We start from the raw sequence: 21,308 nt of genomic DNA, 5'->3' as shown, positions 1-21,308 counted from the left end.
TATTTGGGCTTATAATTATAAAATCGGTAGAAAAAGGGTCAGCCAGTTTTGCTGTTCACAAAGTAAAACTAAATGCAATAATGAAAACAAAAGTAATTAACGAATAACTGCGATAAGTTATATACTTTCATATTTAAAAAAGTACTAACACCTACGTGAATATAAGATTTCTATGCAAGAAATAGTTTGACGTTGTTTATACAAATACACCGATTATTCGAAATATATTACATTTGAAATTGTCCTAATCGATAATAACTTGTTTGACTCAAATAAAAATACAACTCAAATTCCTTAATTTTTAATAGCGGTTCATTATTAACCAAATTACATTTATTTGTTTTTTAAATTTTAATTATCAATTTCCACATCGTTCATAATCGACCATAATTCACTAGATGTAAAGACGAATTGTAATTCGCGTAGATGCAAATATTTCTTTTTAAATCGCTGCTTGGCCACCAACGCCACCAACTTTCATTTGATGAGTGTTGTTTATTATTTGCTTGGCTGTTGTTGTTAGCGTTGTTGCCATTATAGTAGTTTTATGCAAACATACGTAGTTCTTCCCGATGTTCCATCGGTTTTGGTGGAGCTGGTTCCTCCCACTCTCCCAATTCGGCATCATAATATTGCGCAGCACGATATGGTCGCAATTCCCATGGTACTTGCTCTTCCATGGAGGTCAATTGTACATCCAAACGACATCGGTAATACATTCGCGATCGATACGTTCCATATGTAGCTCACCAATAGATTGTCCAGGACAGATAAGCTCAGTGAACTTGGCTTTCAATGGGAAGGTAGGATCGCAACGCATGTCTTAACGACGGTATCCCCACCATTTTTCATCTTTGCGCATAACACGATGGAACCAGTCAATTAATTCGCTCAACTGGTAACGCTTTGATCTGCAAGGTGGGTGTTGAGTGTTTAGCATATTAGAAAGTATGTTAATTAAATTTTGCTCAAAACCTACCCAACAGCTTGGTAAACCTGGCCAGCAGTATCGGGATCCTTAGCGCAATTGACAATAGCTTGTGCAAAATCCGAATATGCTCTTCAAAAAGTTGATTCCACCCTCAAGCACAAAGCTCATTGGTTTGGGACTAGCGTTTAAAGCAGAAAAATAATCAAACGTTCTATACCAGCTTCTTTGCTGATTCTATAAAAAAAAATTAAAAATTACATGGTAAATCTTTTGAAATAAAGTTTAATTTTAGCTTACCTAGCAATGAGACGTGCACCTTCCACGAGCACGTCATTGAGTTTAAATTTTTGTTTCGAATTCACGACCAACTAATTTGATAACTACATTTGAGTACTACACAGCATCGCGTATCACTTTTTCATCTCTCAAATTATAAAATTGGAACAGCACTTGACCCATTACGGAACAATATTAACGAGGCTATGTTTAGTTATTTCGTACTTTTATTGGAATAAAATCCCAGCCGATCTATTCTTTATCGTCTCAAGGGAAATTTGGGCTGCGATTTAGAATAGCATCCCCCGATTTCGGGGTTAAAATGTGTATGTACGGAGGTCCTCCAGATCAAGACTTATGGTTTTTGAGATATTTGCATTTAAAGCTCAAAAAATCAACTATATAAAATGGGTGTTTCTCCGATTTATTCCACTAACACTTCACTAATTCGTTTCTAATTATTTATTTTATAATAAATTGTGCAAAAATAACTTTTATTCAACATTTAACTTTTGTTCAATTATTTTTGTTCACACCATGCCGAATAGAATAGTCCAGATTATGCTCATTCACAGCCATATTTATATTTTTGCCATCGTAACGAAGGTTTTTGCAAGACAATTTGTTTGAGTTTATTTCATGGTACAATCCTTTACGATGCTTTATTTAGTTCTTTCATTCTGGAAGAAGTGTTTGCAAATTTCTATTAAATTTTAGAATAGTATCCCCGGATTTCGGGGTTAAAATAGTTATGTACGGATAGAGGAGGTCCTCCAGATTCAGAAAATATATACATATAGTTGCCGCTTATTTGTTCGTAACATTTTTCTGTGGTGAACATTTATTAACTTACCACAATTAAAAAGAGACATAAATAAAAAACTTAATTTTTCATGTATTTGCTAATATTGTTCTCATCTTAAAGAATATATATTAAAATAAAACAATTTTCTTTTGAAAATATATTAAAGTTTCATATATAACCAAAATTTTTGGGACAACTTTTCCATAAATTTTAAGAAAATAACACAATGCAACCATTTTCCGGTTAAAAGTCGGCCGTCTTGGATTCCAATCGAAACTCAACCTTGGACTCCCCTTGACGATTCTACAGTGGCACCTCTCAGCTGTTCCTTTGCTTACATAACATCAGCTGATAGTTACTCTACTCCTCCTTTACGATGCTTACCACCGAACCACATTCGGCGACAGCGACACTCGCTCTCGCTCCGCTAAAACGGTGCTGATGTGATATTACTATAATGATGAAATTAGTATACCCATGCACTCATACACACATACCAACATCAAAACACTCTTAGTGTGCGCCGACATATAATAACTGTATTGCTGTACGCATTGTATGTGGAGACTCCATATTGCTTATGGAATACAATATATGGCTAATTGCCATATACTGAAAGCAATGAACTGTCACTTCAGCAGTATAACGGTAATATTAAATTTAGTAGAGCGAGTATTATGACGGTTGCGTTAAATTATAAAAAATAAAGCACATTTTCAAAACAATTTAATACATTTTTCCAATATTTAGTTTAAAATTGTTAATATGCAGAAAAATTATATAAAATGGATTGGCGAATTAAATAAACTTATACAAGCAAAAATCAATATATCAATGCCCATATTAAATTTATTATTTTAATTGCTTTATAAAATTTATGCTACAATTATTATAGTTTGAAAATATGAAGTCTTTTTTCATGAAATACATTTGTAGAAAAAAGTATATTTATACTTTTTTATTTTCCACATAACTTTTTTGTATCCCTATGAAAATTTAAACGTTTCAAGAGCTCAAAAAAGAACTACTTCAGCTCGAGCCTACCGACGCCACTTCGCAAATAATTATGTTATGATAACAAATGCTCACATACAGATTTGGCAACGGCCATGGCAATAGATTTGACAGTTAGTATACCTTAAACTTTAAAGGCGTGACTGTAATATTCATATGCTGCCGTATGTTACTGTCAAAAAATTAACGAAAAGACTATCAGATGCATAAGGAACGGAGAGTCGACTTATGAATGACTATAATGTACTTACATGCAGAAGAGAATGGCTGAGCTCAGGCCACCAAGGGTTACAGCTTGGCGAACTGTTGACGGCCTAAGTTCTTAGGTTAGCTGCGAATACCCAATAAGCAGCCCCTGACCAAGAGCGACAGGAGAGGAGGGTTCGGCTTAAAAGACCTGAAGCATCCTACGAATCTCCGGTGACGAGGTGAATAGATGCCGCCTCAAAATAAGCATCCACCACCCCATAGAGGGTGGCCTCGAGGGATCACCTACCCACGAGAGGGAGGCAACATAGCGACGAGGGACGCTACAACGGAAATCGCAAGGGAAATGAAATCCCCAACTGTAAATGCTCGGCCGGGGAAACAGATGGCAGATAGCAAACCTGAGAAACACAGGTTAGCTGTAAATAACAAATACAGCCCCCGACTAAAGAGCACAGCACAGACGACAACGCAAGAAATCACCCAACGAAGTAGGACCACGATTTTTGACGCACGATTTGGAAACGTTTGAACTTGGGCTGACGGCTGCGGCATTCTGTTACCTCAGTATGCAAGAGTGACATCTTGCAGAAATGGCTTTCAGGGTAATGTCACAGGCGCCTCCGTCCCGTTAAAACTTTGGCAGGGCTTCAAGTACGTTCGATGCTACGTCGCCATTAGGTTGGCGGTACAGGCTCAGTTGATTTCAATCCTGACTAGTGCTATGGTCCTGGCTCTGAACACGAATTCCCATAAGGTTTCGTGTCAACCCCCGTGTGGCCTCCCTGCAATGCAAAGATAACCACAGGGACCGAAAATGCAACTGTACAACCGAGCAAAGATAGCGGCTTGAAGCGGGGACCCTTACAAACATGAATAAAGAAAACAACGAAAGCAACACACCAGAACCAAAACAAAAAGGACGAATGGACGATGAAATAAATGCCTTCAGAAGGCAAAGCAAAATTTTGCGTTCGCCGCCACAAATGGGAAATCAGAGGGCAATCCAAACGGTTTGCATAGAGGAAACCGCCTCATCTATGCCGGAATCAGCGGAAGCAAGCACGGAAACAAGTAATAGGACTCCGGCTATCGACCGAGGCCTACGAAATGGATACAACTCTCCAAGGCAAGAATTCATTAAGAAGATGAGAGCAGAAGAGGATGAAGCCCTTTTAAAGTGCCGCGTTTCCCTGAAAAAGATGAAGTTGGCAATGCTGAGACAGAAGAATATAAGTTCCGATGTAAAAAATGGGATATCCGAGCTAGACGAACTCTTCGACATAATCGGTAGCCTGCGCCGAAACTGGATGAAGGCAGAAAAGGATACGAGACGCACGACCACAACTAGGTCCTTAGATGCATGCAACGAACACGACGATGTTTCAACGCCAGTAACAGCTCTTCCTAAACGAACGGCACCAAGTCCAATGGAACAGGAGTCAGAGAAAAGGGGGCGAGGACCCGGAAATACTGTGTGGCACGTAGTAAGAGGAAAAAAGATACAGCAAGCAAAACGACATCAAAACGAAGAGCAAACTCAAGGACAAACAGACGACAAGCTCCAGAAGCAAAAAACGGCACCCAGAACCAGAGTTCGACCAGAAGCAGTGCTAATCAAACCGGCAGAAGGCCGCAGCTATGCTGAGGTGCTTCAAAACATACGGCAACACGTCATGACAGACCAAGACAAAGTGGAAGTCCGGGCAATACGGAAAACAAAATCAGGTGCCCTGCTCCTAGAACTGAAGAAAGGAGAAAAGCCGAAACCAGAGCTCCGAAACGCTCTCACAAGCAACCTACGTGGTATAGCTTCTGTAAGCGAGCTAAAACAGAAAGCCACAATTGAGATCCGAGACCTCGACTCCTTATCCACCGCAGCAGAAATCACGACCTCCGTAAGACGTTTGCTAGGGCAAGTAGATGAAGAAATCACAGTGAGGACCAGCGCTCCAAATACTCGCGAACAAATACGCGCATATGTGACGTTGACAGCCGATAGCGCAATCAGGGTACTAAAAGAAGGACACATAAAAATAGGATGGATCAGCTGCAGGATGAAGCTTATGAAGGAAGTTAAAAAATGCTTCAGATGCTTCGGCTTCGGCCATTTACAATGGGAATGCAAAGGCCCTGACAGAAAAGGCCAAGGATTATGTATAAGATGTGGGAAACCCGGGCACAAGCTGAAAGACTGCAAAAACTTACCGTGCTGTTGCCTCTGCGTAGAACAGAAGTATACCCAAACAGATCACATCCCAGGGTCTCGGTCGTGTGAGTCGTATAGGGAAAAAATAAGAACATGAAGATCTTACAGTGTAACATGCACAGAAGCAAAACAGCTGACCACCTCCTGCCGCAGCTCATGCTGGAACTCGGAACCGAGGTAGCAATCATTAGCGAGCAATACAAAATAGCGCAAGATGGAACATGGCTAGAAGACACCACAGCAACAGCGGCAATATGGCTAACGGAAAGGAGTAGTTTCAAAAACAAACAGCGGGAGAGGAAATGGGTTTGTCTGGATAAAAACGAAAGAATTACGATAATTAGCTGCTACCTGACACCGAGCGACCCTATCACAGAATTCCAAGCAAAGCTCGATGCTATAGAGGATGCTGCACGACAAAGAAACCGTCACTTAATCATAGCCGGAGACTTCAACGCCAAGGCCATGGAATGGGGCACACCGACTACAAACTCAAGGGGCCGGAAAATTCTCGACATGGCGGCTAGATTAGGACTTATCGTCGCCAATAGAGGATCCCAAACCACATTCAGAAGACCAGGATGCAACGACACAACCCCTGATATCACGCTGGTGTCCGAAGGATTCGCAAACCAGCTGCGAGAGTGGAAAGTCTTGGAAGACTATACTGGTAGCGACCACCAATACATATATTACCTCATAGGTCCAGAAAAAAACCCAGCAACGACGAAAAGAAGAGGAACACGTAAATGGAACGCTTCCAAACTAGACTCAGGAAAGCTCCTTGCGGCCATAGATGAAAACCCACCAAAATACCACGCAAGTAGCACAGCCAGGTTGATTGTTCAAGCAACTCTGAGCACCATTACTGAGGCATGTAAAGTAGCAATGCCCAAAATAAAAGGCGGACATCCAAAGAAAGCGGTTTACTGGTGGACCGACGAAATCCGAAATCTTAGACAAACTTGTCTGTGCAAAAGACGACGATACACAAGAGCTAGAAGAAGAGGAAGAAACGGAATAGAAGAGCATAGGGAATATAAAGCTGCGAAAACTGAGCTGAAAGACGCAATAACAAAGGCAAAGAAAGATAAATGGGAAGAGCTACGTAACGATATAAACAAAAATCCGTGGGGTCTCGGATACAAGATCGTAATGAAAAAACTCGGAGCAAAACAGACTACCTCTGAGTTAAACGCCGCAGCTATGGAGCACATCGTAAACACTCTGTTCCCAACCCATGACCTGGGAAGAGACCCACCAGAACATACACAAGAGAGCACATGTCCGCCTTTCACCTTGGAGGAAATGAACACGGCAGCAAGCACTTTAAAGACCAGAAAAGCCCCTGGGCCTGATGGGATACCAGCGGAAGTGTTAAAGCTAATCGCTACGGAACGACCGCACTTACTGCTATCCATGTATAATGCATGTTTGAACGAGGGTATTTTCCCAGAAATATGGAAGAGGCAGCATCTGACCCTAATAAGCAAAGGCAAAGGAGACCCAGGAACACCATCAGCATACCGACCTTTATGCATGCTAGATACATCAGGAAAGCTATTAGAAAGACTGTTGAAACCCCGCATTATAGCCGCCATAAACGATGCTGGAGGTCTATCAGAGCGACAACATGGCTTCAGACCAGGCAGGTCCACCATCGGTGCTGTGGAAGACGTCGTGCGCAGCGTAGAGGAAGCTCATCGAAAGAACAACTTCTCGAGGCCAATAGTCCTCCTCGCAACAATCGACATACGAAATGCTTTCAATAGCGCAAAATGGGAAAATATGATCGACGCACTAGAAAGTCGCTTCAAAACTCCCCTCTACTTGATGAAAATGGTACGAAGCTATCTTAAAGACAGGAAACTACTATACGATACGAGTGATGGACCACAAAGTAAGGAAATAACCTCTGGAGCAGCGCAGGGATCAATACTTGGACCAGATCTATGGAATGCCAGCTACGATGGAATCTTAAACGTTGAAATGCCTGACGATTGCTACCTCGTTGGCTACGCAGACGATATCGCCGCCGTCATAACCGCGCGTAATACCGACATGGCCAGGCGTCGACTGACACAAGTTATGATACGAACACAGACATGGTTGGACTCACACGGCCTCAGCCTAGCTGCTGAAAAAACAGAACTGATCCTGCTCACTAGGAAACATATCCCGCTGGAGGTTAACATGGAAGTTCATTCAGAAACTATTAAAACGACGAAAACCCTAAAATACCTTGGAATAAGAATGGACAACAAATTGACGTACTGGGCTCAAATCCAACATACTGCAAAAAAGTCAGCAAATATAACCATGGCGCTATCAAGACTCATGGCAAACATCGGAGGCCCACTTACAAGTAGAAGGAAATTGCTTATGGACACAACACAGTCAGTGCTACTATACGGTAGCGAAATATGGGCCGATACATTAAATGTAGAACATAGACGAAAAGTGCTTGCTAAAGTGCAGAGAACAGCAGCCTTGAGAGTCGCCTCGGCGTACCGCACTGTATCCGAATCCGCAGTGCTAGTGATAAGCGGTGTCATCCCAATAGACCTTCTCGCAAAGGAGAGAAGACAACTCTGGCTATGGAAGAAAGACGGAATAGAAATACACATGGCCACAAGACAACAGGCGAGGAAGCAAACTCTCGAACTCTGGCAAGATCGGTGGACAAGGGAGAGCAAAGGAAGATGGACCGCAAAACTGATTAAAGAAATAGAGAAGTGGCACAGTAGACAACACGGCGAGGTCAATTACTATATAACACAGATGCTGTCCGGTCACGGGTATTTTCGAAAATACCTATACAACGTGGGAAAAGCAGAAAGCCCAGCATGTATTTACGGAGACGAACCACTAGACGATGCACACCATACCATTTTCAAGTGCCACCGATGGAAAGAATCACGGAGGACTGTACAAAACAAACTCGGAGAACTAAGTGCGGAAAATCTCTTAGAAAAAATGATATCTAGCAGCGAAAACTGGAAAATAATTGCCTCGTACGTGGAACATGTTCTACGCAGTAAGAAAAGAGACATGGACGCAGATTCCCAATAGAAGACGAGCCAAATAGCTTGATGCTGGCTACAAAATCGTAGGCATCCCTGGACGCAGGGAGAGTAGAAATAGACCTGTAATGGGTCCATCTTGGAAACCTTGCCCTGAAGTAATGCGAAAGCGGTCCCGGGTAGGGGAAAACATTCCATGATAGAAGGGGGGAGTGTTTTAGTGGGTACACCACTCACGTAGGATGACGATCCCTATATGGTGCGAAGGCATTTTAAACCCTCCTTACGGCCCAAAAAAAAAAAAAAAAATGAGAAAATGATCAATAAACAATTTGTGTTTTGATTTTATATTCCCTCTGGATTTTGCAAAAATTAATAGAAAATTAAAATATTTTAAAACAATTAAAATGCTCTCTTCTGTTTTTGACGGAATATGCATTTTAACAAAAATTAGTGATATTAAAAAACAGAGTTCGGTCATGTTCAGTGAGGGAAATAAACAGGAAGAGTAAGTAGGATGGTTTTTTTTCCTAGAAATGAAGAGGACTGACCTTTATCTTCAAATTCAAAATGATGTATCTGTTGACAAAAAGAGAAAACAGCTGATTCTGTACGGAAAATGCGACCAGTTTCGAAACTTGATCTAAAGTACATTAGGGGGATTCTCTTGCTCTTACAAGATTGCAGATTGCAAAAATCCTGTATTGAAATATACAAGGGCACGAGAGCACCCATTGCACAACTAGTGATATATGAACGGCTGATTCGGTCAATTTATTGTAAATGACTAATGTAAATTGGCGAGAAGGTGTCTTCATTCATTCTTAACAAAAAAAACTGTAACAAATCCTTATAATTTAAAATCGATTACTATTGCCATTGCCAAATCTGTATGGGGGTAATTGTTATCATAACATAACAATCGTAGGGTACGTAGGTTCGAGCTGTTGTAGCACTGTTTTGAGCTCTTGAAAAATTTATTTTATCACATTGCGAAATGCCGTCGGGTAGGTAGGTTTGAGCTGTTTAAATCTTTTATGTGGAATATTTAAAAAGGAGACAGATCTTTTTTTTAAATGTATTTCTGGAAAAAATAAGAAAAGGAAAAAGATCCTATTTTTACAAACGTATTTCAGGAAAATATAAGAATTCATATTTTTGAACTACTATATAATAATTGTGGCATACATTTTATATACCAATAAAATAATAAATTTAATATGAACAGTGATATATTGATTTATGTTTGTATAAGTTTATTAAATTTAAAACTTCGCTTATTCACAACCCATTTTGCATAATTTTTCTGTAAATTAACAATATTAAACTAATTTTAATAATTTAGAAAATGTTATTTTGAAAATTTACTTTTTTTTATAATATAACACAACTGTCTTAATAAGCGCTCTTATAAATTTAATATTACCGAAATGAAAATGCCGTCGGTATATATGTAAATGGGTTATGTTACCTCTTCGAAATTTTCATAGAACTGAAAACGGCGTTGTCAAACGGCTGAAGTGACAGCTTATAGCTTTCAATATATGGCATACTAATTAGTATTCCATATATATACTAATTAGTATTCCAGTTATTGCTTTCCATAACAATAAGGAGTCTCCACAGGGAATGGAAAAGGCAATACAGTTGGTAAAACATAAATTTTATCCTGTAGAGATTCCCCGTTAGCAACTGTTCGAGTACACACAAATTGTACGTTGCAACTATGTAAAATGTACTTTACATCAAGCTTCGTTGAGTTTTTTCAAACGTCATTTGCTTTAGGAAAATACGAAACTGGTCGCACCTACCGTACGGAATAAGCTGTTTTCGCTTTTTGTCAACTGATAAATCATTTTGAATGTGAAAATGAAGGACGAAGAATATTTGTCAACAGATTAAATCATTTTAAATTTGAAGATTGAGGACGACAAATTTTTTATTCAAAATTTAATAGATTTTTCAATAGCACAAACAAAGAAAAGACATGGGCTGCAAAAATATGCAGTAAAAGTGGTATGTATTAACACTGTTATAGGAATATATATTTTTGTATTCTTATATATATTTTGCGTTTGTTTCAATTAAAATATCTAGAATGCAAACACAGATGGAAGTTATTCCGGGAGCGCTTCTGCAAGGAGCTAAAAAGATTAGAAGCTCCATCAGGTAGGTGATTGAGCTATTTTGGATGTAGTCTCTACCAAAAATTTGGCGATTTTCAAGAAAGAATTATATTGGAGTTATATCGCTTACGTCGAGAAAATAGGCAGACATGAAATTGAAAACGATAAAAATGTAAACTATAATAATTTCCTTACTTTTAAAAATGCTTGCAGCGTTGATTTATTTAGTTGTAGTTTTAGTATACTTTATATTTCTATAAAACTGATGTAAAATTTATGGTTTAACAAAGATGCATAAAATTACTGTACCTGAACTCTTTTGAGTAATTATACATGAATCATTCTATTTTTAATTTTTAATAGAAAGAATTGAATGAAATTAATTAAACCCCATTTCTTTTTCTTCTTCTTAATTGGCGTAGACACCGCTTACGCGATTATAGCCGAGTTAACAACAGCGCCAGTCGTTTCTTCTTTTCGCTACGTGGCGCCAATTGGATATTCCAAGCGAAGCCAGGTCCTTCTCCACTTGGTCCTTCCAACGGAGTAGAATTCTTCCTCTTCCTCTGCTTCCCCCGGCGGGTATTGAGTCGAATACTTTCAGAGCTGGAGTGTTTTCGTCCATCCGGATAACATGACCTAGCCAGCGTAGCCGCTGTCTTTTAATTCGCTGAACTATGTCGATGTCGTCGTATATCTCGTACAGCTCAACGTTCCATCGAATGCGGTATTCGCCGTGGCTAACGCGCAAAGGACCATAAGTCTTTCGCAGAACTTTTCTCTCGAAAACTCGCAAGGTCGACTCATCCGTTGTTGACATCGTCCAAGACTCTGCACCATATAGCAGGACGGGAATTATGAGTGACTTATAGAGTTTGGTTTTTGTTTGTCGAGAGAGGACTTTGCTTCCCAATTGCCTACTCAGTCCGAAGTAGCACCTGTTGGCCAGAGTTATCCTGCGTTGGATTTCCAGGCTGACATTGTTGGTGGTGTTTACGCCGGTTCAAAGATAGACGAAATTATCTACATTTTCAAAGTTATGACTGTCAACAGTGACGTGAGAGCCAAGTCGCGAGTGCGACGACTGTTTGTTTGATGACAGGAGATATTTCGTTTTGCCCTCGTTCACTGCCAGACCCATTTTCTGTGCTTCCTTGTCCAGCCTGGAGAAAGCAGAACTAACGGCGCGGATGTTGAGGCCGATGATATCAATATCATCGGCGTATGCCAGCAGCTGTATACTCTTATAAAAGATTGTACCTGCTCGCTTAAGTTAAGCACCTCGAATTATTTTCTTTAGCAGCAGGTTGAAGAAGTCGCACGATAGGGAGTCGCCTTGTCTGAAACCTCGTTTGGTATCGAACGGCTCGGAGAGGTCCTTCCTGATCCTGACGGAGCTTTTCGTGTTGCTCAACGTCAGTTTACACAGCCGTATTAGTTTTGCGGGGATACCAAATTCAGACATCGCGGCATAAAGGCAGCTCCTTTTCGTGCTGTCGAAAGCAGCTTTGAAATCGACGAAGAGGTAGTGTGTGTCGATTCTCCTTTCACGAGTCTTTTCCAAGATTTGGCGCATGGTGAATATCTGGTCGGTTGTTGATTTTCCAGGTCTGAAGCCACACTGATAAGGTCCAATCAGTTTGATGACGGTGGGCTTTAATCTTTCACACAATACGCTCGATAGAACCTTATATGCGATGTTGAGGAGGCTGATCCCACGATAGTTGGCGCAGATTGTGGGGTCTCCTTTTTTATGGATTGGGCATAGCTCACTTAAATTCCAATCGTTGGGCATGCTTTCGTCCGACCATATTTTACAAAGAAGCTGATGCAGGCTCTTTATCAGTTCTTCGCCGCCGTGTTTGAATAGCTCGACCGGCAGTCCGTCGGCCCCTGCCGCTTTGTTGTTCTTGAGGCGGGCAATTGCTATTCGAACTTCTTCATGGTCGGGTAATAGAACGTCTGCTCCATCGACATCGATTGGGGAATCGGGTTCTCCTTCTCCTGGTGGTGTGCGTTGACATTCAGCAGGCTGGAGAAGTGTTCCCCCCATAATTTAAGTATGCTCTGGGCATCAGTGACTAGATCACCTTTGGGGGTTCTACAAGAGTATGCTCCGGTCTTGAAACCTTCTGTAAGCCGCCGCATTTTTTCGTAGAATTTTCGGGCATTACCCCTGTCGGCCAGCTTATCAAGCTCTTCGTACTCACGCATTTCAGCCTCTTTCTTCTTCTGTCTGCAAATGCGTCTCGCTTCCCTCTTCAACTCTCTGTATCTATCCCATCCCGCACGTGTAGTGGTCGATCGTAACGTTGCGAGGTAGGCAGCCTGTTTTCTCTCCGCTGCGACACGGCACTCTTCGTCGTACCAGCTGTTCTTTTGCACTTTCCGAAAACCAATGGTTTCGGTTGCAGCTGTACGCAAGGAACTTGTAATGCCGCCCAGATTTTCCTTATACCGAGTTGTTGACGAGTGCTCTCAGAGAGCAGGAGTGCAAGCCGAGTAGAAAATCGTTCGGCTGTCTGTTGTGATTGCAGCTTCTCGACGTCGAACCTTCCTTGTGTTTGTTGGCGTGCGTTTTTTGCTGCACAGAGGCGGGTGCGAATCTTGGCTGCAACAAGATAGTGGTCTGAGTCGATGTTAGGACCTCGGAGCGCACGCACATCTAAAACACAGGAGACGTGTCTTCCGTCTATCACAACATGATCGATCAGGTTGGTAGTTTTTCGATCCGGAGACAGCCAGGTAGCTTGATGAATCTTCTTATGCTGGAATCTAGTACTACAGATAACCATATTTCGGGCCCCGGCGAAGTCAATCAGCCTCAACCCATTTGGGAATGTTTCGTCGTGGAGGCTGAATTTACCGACCGTAGTGCCAAATATACCTTCTTTGCCCACCCTGGCGTTAAAGTCGCCAAGCACGATTTTGACATCGTGGCGGGGGCAGCTCTCATAAGCGCGCTCCAAGCGCTCATAGAGGGCATCTTTGGTCACATCGTCCTGCTCTTCCGTCGGGGCGTGGGCGCAAATCAGCGATATGTTGAAGAACCTCGCTTTGATGCGGATTGTGGCTAGACGTTCATTCCAGGTGTATGCCCTCAAATCGTAGTCCTTATTTCGTTTGCCATGGTCGTCATCAAAAGGGGGGTCTCTCAACCGAGGCTGGTTATACTTATTCACTAGGGTTTTTTTTTACGTGGCGGGTCCCAAACCCAGCGCACAACCCTATGAAGGGGATGTTTCGCCTTCTCTCTTTAGCTCGCCTTCAAACGGATGTTCTTAGGCTACCCAGAGGATACTTGGTCAAATACCGGAAGTAGTGAGCTGCTTGAGCCATGTGCAAAAGAATCGTTTCTGGCCACTCCTAAGTGAATGGCGATCAGAGAACTTTCCTCACTTGCGTGAACTTCTACAGATGACTCCATCCTCCATTTAGTTTTATTAAAAAAGAAATAAACAAATTCGAAATGTTGTTAGATACTTATGTGAATATAGAATATGTTTTAAAAAGTGTTAAAAAAAACTGCATAAGTTATTTCTAATTTCGAAAGAACTTCTTCCACCGTAATGATGCAAATAGGAAGATTGCATAATCGATGGGATATTACTTTCAACTTCTTTACGCCATAAACCGTCATGAAAATCACCATTAGAGTAATCCCAATCAGCATAGCCTCCCCAACACCGGGCCGAATTGGGGAGTAACTGTGACCTCACCGCGTCAAGGGGCTCTGGCGTGGCGGACCTCCTGGTTCCCCACAACAATAGTAGACCCGACAGCTCACCTCGCTGAGCCAAGGGTCATAAGATCAAGATAAGCAAACTAAACACAACCACAACAACAATCCAAAGACAAAGAGCAGGTAAGCAGCGTAGGCAAAGAGGGTCAAGGAGCTGGGCGGAAGGGCTGGGCTGGTTTAGCTTCCTTGACGCTCTCTCGCCAGAGGAGCGGGCGCTGTTTGAGGAGAATGCAGCGGCACTCACCTGGCGAAAGTGCCTGCTGCCCCCGCAGCAGCTACGAGCGCCGCCAAGACCCCCTTAAGTTGGCCTAAGGGTTCAGACTCGGGGGAGTCGCATCGGGCAGAGACCGATGGCGCTCGTAATAGGAGGAGGAGGCGCAGAATAGGTGGGCAACGCCCTCTCCCAGCAGGTGGAAAACCCGGCGGGTGTGACGACCCGCACAGGAAGGGTATGAGTGGAGCCAACATGAAGTAGTACTTGCGGTACCTCCGGGACGGGAAGGCTCCCGAGGAGGCAGAAGCTGTGGTCAGAGGAAGGAAAGAAGGGAGCAATGTGTCCCCAGCAAAGAAGCGCAACAGGGCCGTGTCAGCTCGCACGCAAGGCAGCGGTACTAGTAACCGGGGCCCGGTCAGTCACGGACACTTACGCCCAAACAGCGAAGCGGAAGAGCGGCCAGCTCATGCCGCAGGAGCCCCCCAGCTCCAAAAGGATGAAGGGCGGCAACACGAGGAAAGCCGTACCAGCTCCACACCGGGTGGAGGAGGGGAGGCGGAGATATGCGGATACTGTTAAAGTCATCCGCATGGCTGTACTTCCTCAAAACTACCCGCGCGGTTGCTCGGATCGGAGGAGCTTACCGTGCTCCAGGACTTCATAATGGATGAGGTATTCAGAGGAGACGATTACGCGGCGTGCTTCCTTGGGGTAGACTTCAAGGGGGGTATGCTACAGGTGGACTGCAAGGACGAGACGTCCACGAAATGGCTGCGGGTGTTCGTCCCAAAACTGGACGGCTGGAAGGGTCCCGTCCTTTGCGCGAAAAAGGCGGAGGACGTGCCAATCATGCACAGCATGACAATGTTCCTCCCCCGGTGCGGTGACAAGCCATACGAGTTCACCCTAGGGTTGGTGAAGAACCAAAACTTGGGCCTCAGTATCGCAGCCTGGCGTGTCGTCAGCAGCGAGTTAGAGAAACTAGGAGAAATTAACGGTTGGAGATTGTACTTGTACATAGGCGATGAGTCGTACAAGTATGTCCGAGCAGCTGGCTTTCGCCTGTATTACAGGTACAGCACGGTGGTAATGCGGCCCCACAAGCCGGCAACCACCGGGAGCAAGGCAGCTGACAAGGCTGCGACTCAGGAAAGCGGGAGTATCGCAAAACAGGCAGCGACTGTAGCGGCCCCGGAGGTGGAAAGCAGGTTGCGAATAAGCCCAGTGAGAGCAGGGATGGGCAGGCCATGCTTGCGGCGACCCCCGAAAACCCGAAGGACAGTTCCTGCGGCCAGGGAGCAGAGCTACCCTCCACGCAGGAACTCCTTGAGGGGCTAGGAGATCTGCTCCTCCTCGAACCACTATTGTAGTGACCGTCAACACGGAAATCGCCCAGGTGAACTTCCATCGCGCGGCGGCAGCGTCAGCTGTCGAGCAGGTTCACAGCAGATAAACTGGGTATCCTGCTGATCCAAGAGCCTTGGGTCTATAGAGGAGAGTTTAAAGGCCACAAGACGGAGTGCAATAAAGTAATCTGGGATCTCTCCAGCGAGAGACCTAGAATTTGCATAGTGGTCAGGAATAACATTGAATTCTTCTGCATTTCAGAGTTTCTGACGCAGGATCTGGTGGCGCACAGTGTTGCGAAACCGGAATTTTTATGAAATCATATTGCCTAAATTGTAATTTTAATTGTATCGATGAGAAACTTCTACAGATTGGTCAGAATGAAATCCCAAACAGAATGAGTGAAAAAAAAATTTACACCGAAAAAAATGGTTGGGTCAAATTTTCAACAAAAGTAAAAAAAAAAAAAAGTTGTTCGAAAAATTTACAAAAAAAATGTATTTTAATTCTTCTTTTATTTCTGATATATACCCTATGATTAGTTTTTTAAATAAAGTATAGGGTGGTCCGAACAAGAATTATAAACGTCAAATTTTCATGATTTTTCGATATTTGTTGAAAAACTCTGAAATTTTATATTAAACCAAAATCTATTTCATTTCTTATTTGAAAGGTGGCAATAAAAGCTTTAATTTGACACCACTTTGAAGTCAATAGCTTCAGTTTAAAGAGAGTTATGCTCATTTTTGTGGAGTGCTAGAATAAATGTAGAATAAAAAAAATAAGTGATTCCGAGAATTTCCGTTCTATTTCTATGGAATAAATACTGAGAGTGATATACTAAAATCGCTATAACTCCCAGGAGGGCAGGTATGGGCAGCTGATTTTTTCACAGTTCGTTGAAAACAAATTATGCAACATTTCTGTAGTGGTTTGGAACTGGGACTCTCTGGGACTTTTTAGATATTGCTTACCTTACCCAAATTTAAAGGAAAAATGGACCTTTAGTCGGGTTTTCGCTCTAAAAAAGGTGCATATGAAAATGTCTCAAACAACATTCCTTTGTTTTACAGAAGATACTTGTCCGAAGGCAGATTTTTTTCCGAATCAAAATATCTGTCACCAAAATCAAATGAGATCATTTTGAATACAGCCCTGAAATCCCCTCTTTTCGTGAAAATTTTGTATATTTGACTTCTAAAATCAATTAAAAATCAACGGGCCAACATTAAAATAAGCTTTATATGTTTTTTGTTTACTTGGAACGTCTGTGACAAAATTGCATCATTAAAAACACTGAAAAAAATAATCGGAGAAAAGTTACTTTTCCACTAGCCGCAACACAGTGGGGCGGTGCAAGCCAGGGGCTTCGAAGGCAAGGTCTTCGTACAAATTGCAACTCAAGAGGTGAGTCTCTCTTCGAGTACATATTAGGTAATAGCTTAGCGATTGAGAATGTAGGGTGTGAGCCCACATTCATAACTATAAGCAGGAGGGGGGTGTTGGACATCACCTTGAGCAATGAGCACGTAATCGGATTGGTCTCACAATGGAGAGTCTCAACGGAGCCCTCTTTGTCAGACCACAGGATTGTAAGGTTCAGGCTAAAGGTAGAGGTCAGACAACTCCCCCCAGACGCAACCCTCGGAAGACGAACTGGGATGCCTTCCGAGAGATACTAAGCGAGGAATTGAGCAAGAGGGGGCAGACTGATAGGAGCGTTTCAGGCCCAGGAATTGAGAGTAGGTTATCGGAGCTGAACGGGGCTGTTATCAATGCCTTTCATGGCAGCTGCCCTCTAAGAGTGCCCACAGACAGTCGAAACTGTACCTGGTGGTCAAGGAAACTGGCAGACCTCCGGAAAAAAGTACGGAGCCTTTTTAACAAAGTGAAACGTTCGGGGGTCTGGGAAGAATATAGGAGCTACCTCACCTTATATAATAAGGATATTAGGTCTGCAAAGCAGGCAAGCTTCAGAAGATTCTGCGAAAATGTCACCTCCACACCAGAAGCGGCTCGGCTGCATAAAGCTCTGGCTAGAGGTACGACTGACGCAGTTATAGCAATAAAAAGAGGTGACGGGACTTTTACGACCAGCGCAGAAGTTGGAGTTACTTAGCTTCTGCGAACGCACTTCCCGGAGACTATTCGGGAAGACCAATGCCTACCCGTGATCGAACACAGGCCATCCCGCGAGGATTAGAGAATAGCCAAGCAGTTGTATACGGTGGACTCGGGGGAGCAGTTTTTACTGCCATACCTGGTTCGGCTGCTGCGAGAGAGCCTCGCAATGGCGTATATCCCTGAAGTATGGAGGACAGCGAAGGTGATCTTCATACCCAAAGTAGGAATGAAAGATTACTCATTGGCGAAATCCTTCAGGCCTATCAGTCTGACTTCTTTCCTGCTAAAAACCATGGAGAAGATCGTGGACCATGAAATAAGGTCGAATGCACAGAAGAGGACACCCTGCATGCGGCTCAGCATGCGTATAGAGCGGGCAGATCTACCAGTACTGCTCTGTACCAGCTAACCTCTGAGATAGAGAGTTCACTGGAGAACGGGGAGGTGATGCTTTACGCTTCCTTGGACATCGAAGGTGCCTTTGACAACACGTCTCATAGGAGTGTGGCTAGAGCACTGGAGAAAAGGAATGTGGCAGCACCGGTGCGTAGATGGATAGAAGCCGTACTGCGCACCACAATTGCTGAGACCACAGTTAGAGATAAAAGTATTCGTCTCGGCACAACAAGAGGCTGCCCATAGGGGGGTGTGTTATCACCCCTGCTGTGGAGTCTTGTCGTAGACGACCTGTTAGCAATGCTAACGGACAATGGGATCCGCTGCCAAGGGTATGCGGACAATATTGTAATTATAGCCAAAGGCAAATATGAGGACACTCTCTGCGACCTGATACAAAGAGGTCCAAACCTGGCAAAGGGGTGGTGTAGGGGGGTTGAATTGAACATCAACCCCTCCAAGACGACCATAGTCCCGTTTACGAGATGCAGGTCCCTACCCGGTCTCAGGAATCTCACACTAGGAGGCAGAGTGATAGAGATGACCAATAAGGTCAAATACCTCGGCCTCACGCTTGACTCTACTTTGCGGTGGAAGCAGCATGTAGACCTGACCATGCAAAGGCATTAATGGTGTGCAATCGGCTGGCGGGTAAGTCCTGGGGCTGCAAGCCAAAGATTGTTAGGTGGTTGTACACCATGATAGTGCGACCTATAATCACGTACGGGGCGGTGGCGTGGGCCTCAATAGCGTCGCAGACTTCGGTAGGAATTAAATTATCGAAGCTACAGCGGCTAGCCTGTGTCTGCATGACGGGCGCAATGCGCACCTGCCCAACGGTAGCTCTGGAGGCCCTGCTTGAACTCACACCGTTTCACTTGGTTATCGCTCAAGTAGCCAAGAGCAAGCTTCTGCAAATAACGGCAGAGGGGTTTGGCAAAGGAAAGGTAATGTCGTCCTAGAGGATGGAAAAGAAAAGTGGCAATATACCAATCGCCCTCCTCCCGAAGGACAGCACTCCGAAAACAGTTAACTTCACTAAGAAGTTTAAGGTCACTCTCGGAAGCAAGGATGAGTGGAACGACTCCACCCTTGAGCTGCTGCTGAGGAATAGTACATTGAGGTGGTACACCGACGGCTCAAAAATGTCGGAGGGAATTGGTGCAGGGATCGCGGGTCCACGCACCAAGCTCTCCATACCTATGGGGGAGTTTCCGAGCATTTTCCAGGCGGAAGTCTTTGCCATAAGTCGGTACACAGAGATAAACCTCCATCGCAACTATCGCAATGAGCGGATAGCCATACTCAGCGGGAGTCAAGCAGATCTCAAGCGATCTCCTCCTACGAGATTAGGTCGCTGCTAGTGCAGGAGTGCAGAGAACGGCTGAACAGCCTTGCGGAATGAAACCAGGAGCACCAAATTTGGGTGCCAGGTCACAAAGGAATAGCCGGTAACGAACTGGCAGATGAGCTCGCCCGCTCCGCAGACTCCACCAAAATGGAAGGTCCTGACCCCTTTACAGGGGTTGGTCCCCATACCATACCTTAAGCTACTTGTCGCATTTTATACTGGCCACTGCAAGCTAAATGGGCATTTGTATAACATGGGCCTATCTTCACTTCATCGATGTGCTGAGGCTAAGTGAGTCCATGTGATTTACGAAGATGCATTAACATTATTAAACACAATAGGGGTATTCAAACCAGCCTTGTTAATTCGTTAGTCATTATTCGGTAGTTTTTTACATGTATTTTGCTTTTGTAAAATTAACAGACTATCGTTCTAACGAACTATCCATCTGGCAAGCTTGGTAATTGTTTCGTTACTCGGTAATATCACATCAGCTGTTTGTTTGTTGTTCGTTGCTTTATATATTTTTAACCGGAAAAAATTAATTTGGTGTTCACTTCGTGAATTTTTAAAAATTTTGCGAAAGTAAGTATATTTTTAACAAATAGTTGCTTTTTATTTCATTAAATATTAATTTTCAGTGGAACCTCAAAAGCAAATACGCAGGAGGGCAAAAACTCAACAAAAATGGAGTGAGGAGGAAAACCATTTGGTTCTAGAATATTTACTAGAAAATGTGGAAATTGAGTTAGTTCTTTATACAATTAGCTTTAACTAAACACTTTAATACGTCTTTTTATAGAAACCAAACGCCCAATTGTACTACCAAAAATTAATTGGAAAAAAATTACAAAAACTTAACAATTAAGAAAAACTTTTTTGGTTTTTTAATAATTCTCCTTTCTTTCAGTGTAATGTGTCCGAATTATGCACGGTTTTCGATTCCATTTGGGAGTAAATCCGAAGCCAATTGTGTTGTAGAGACGTGCAACTCTGAAGTGTCACAATACTACAGCGATTTGGTAGACCTTGTAGAGGTAGTGGAAAATCTAGCCGAATCATCACAATCATCTGCGGAACCATCGGGTTCACTTAACGACAAAGCAGAACAGACAACAGTAGGAGCAGAGGTAGCAACAGTTCCTCCTACCACTCCGTCGTTCCTCGAAAAAGTGAAAAAACGTGCTCCAAAGAATATTCTTAGTGAACTTAAGGATATACAAAAAAAAAGATAACAGTTTTTTTGAACAACGAAATTGAAAAATAAAAGCTAAATAAAAATTTTGAAATAAAAAAAATTGGAGTTAGAGCAAAAAGAAAGACTGGCAATGATTGAACTAAAGTACAAATATATAACAATTTTATATATTTTGTATAACAATTTTTAAGAATGTTTATGTAACAAGAATGAATTTTATATGCTATTGTTATGTTTAATAATTTTTAAGAATGTACAAATGTATCTCAATGTGATATCTTGAAGTGATACAACTTTTTATATGCATCACATCTGGCAGCACTGTTTGTCAGTTATTCTATTATT

At 42.8% G+C, this 21,308-nt stretch overlaps 1 pseudogene; it reads right to left on the bottom strand.

Annotated features, from left to right (window-relative positions):
* Positions 1–395: 395 nt before the first annotated feature.
* Positions 396–1,390, bottom strand: LOC120780667 (annotated as a pseudogene).
* Between the last annotated feature and the right edge of the window lie 19,918 nt (positions 1,391–21,308).

Source organism: Bactrocera tryoni, unplaced genomic scaffold (genome assembly GCF_016617805.1).
Source record: "Bactrocera tryoni isolate S06 unplaced genomic scaffold, CSIRO_BtryS06_freeze2 scaffold_25, whole genome shotgun sequence".
In the NCBI taxonomy this organism is placed as follows: domain Eukaryota; kingdom Metazoa; phylum Arthropoda; class Insecta; order Diptera; family Tephritidae; genus Bactrocera; species Bactrocera tryoni.
The sequence above is the reverse complement of the archived record's forward strand: the minus strand, read 5'-3'. Positions and strand labels throughout refer to the sequence as shown.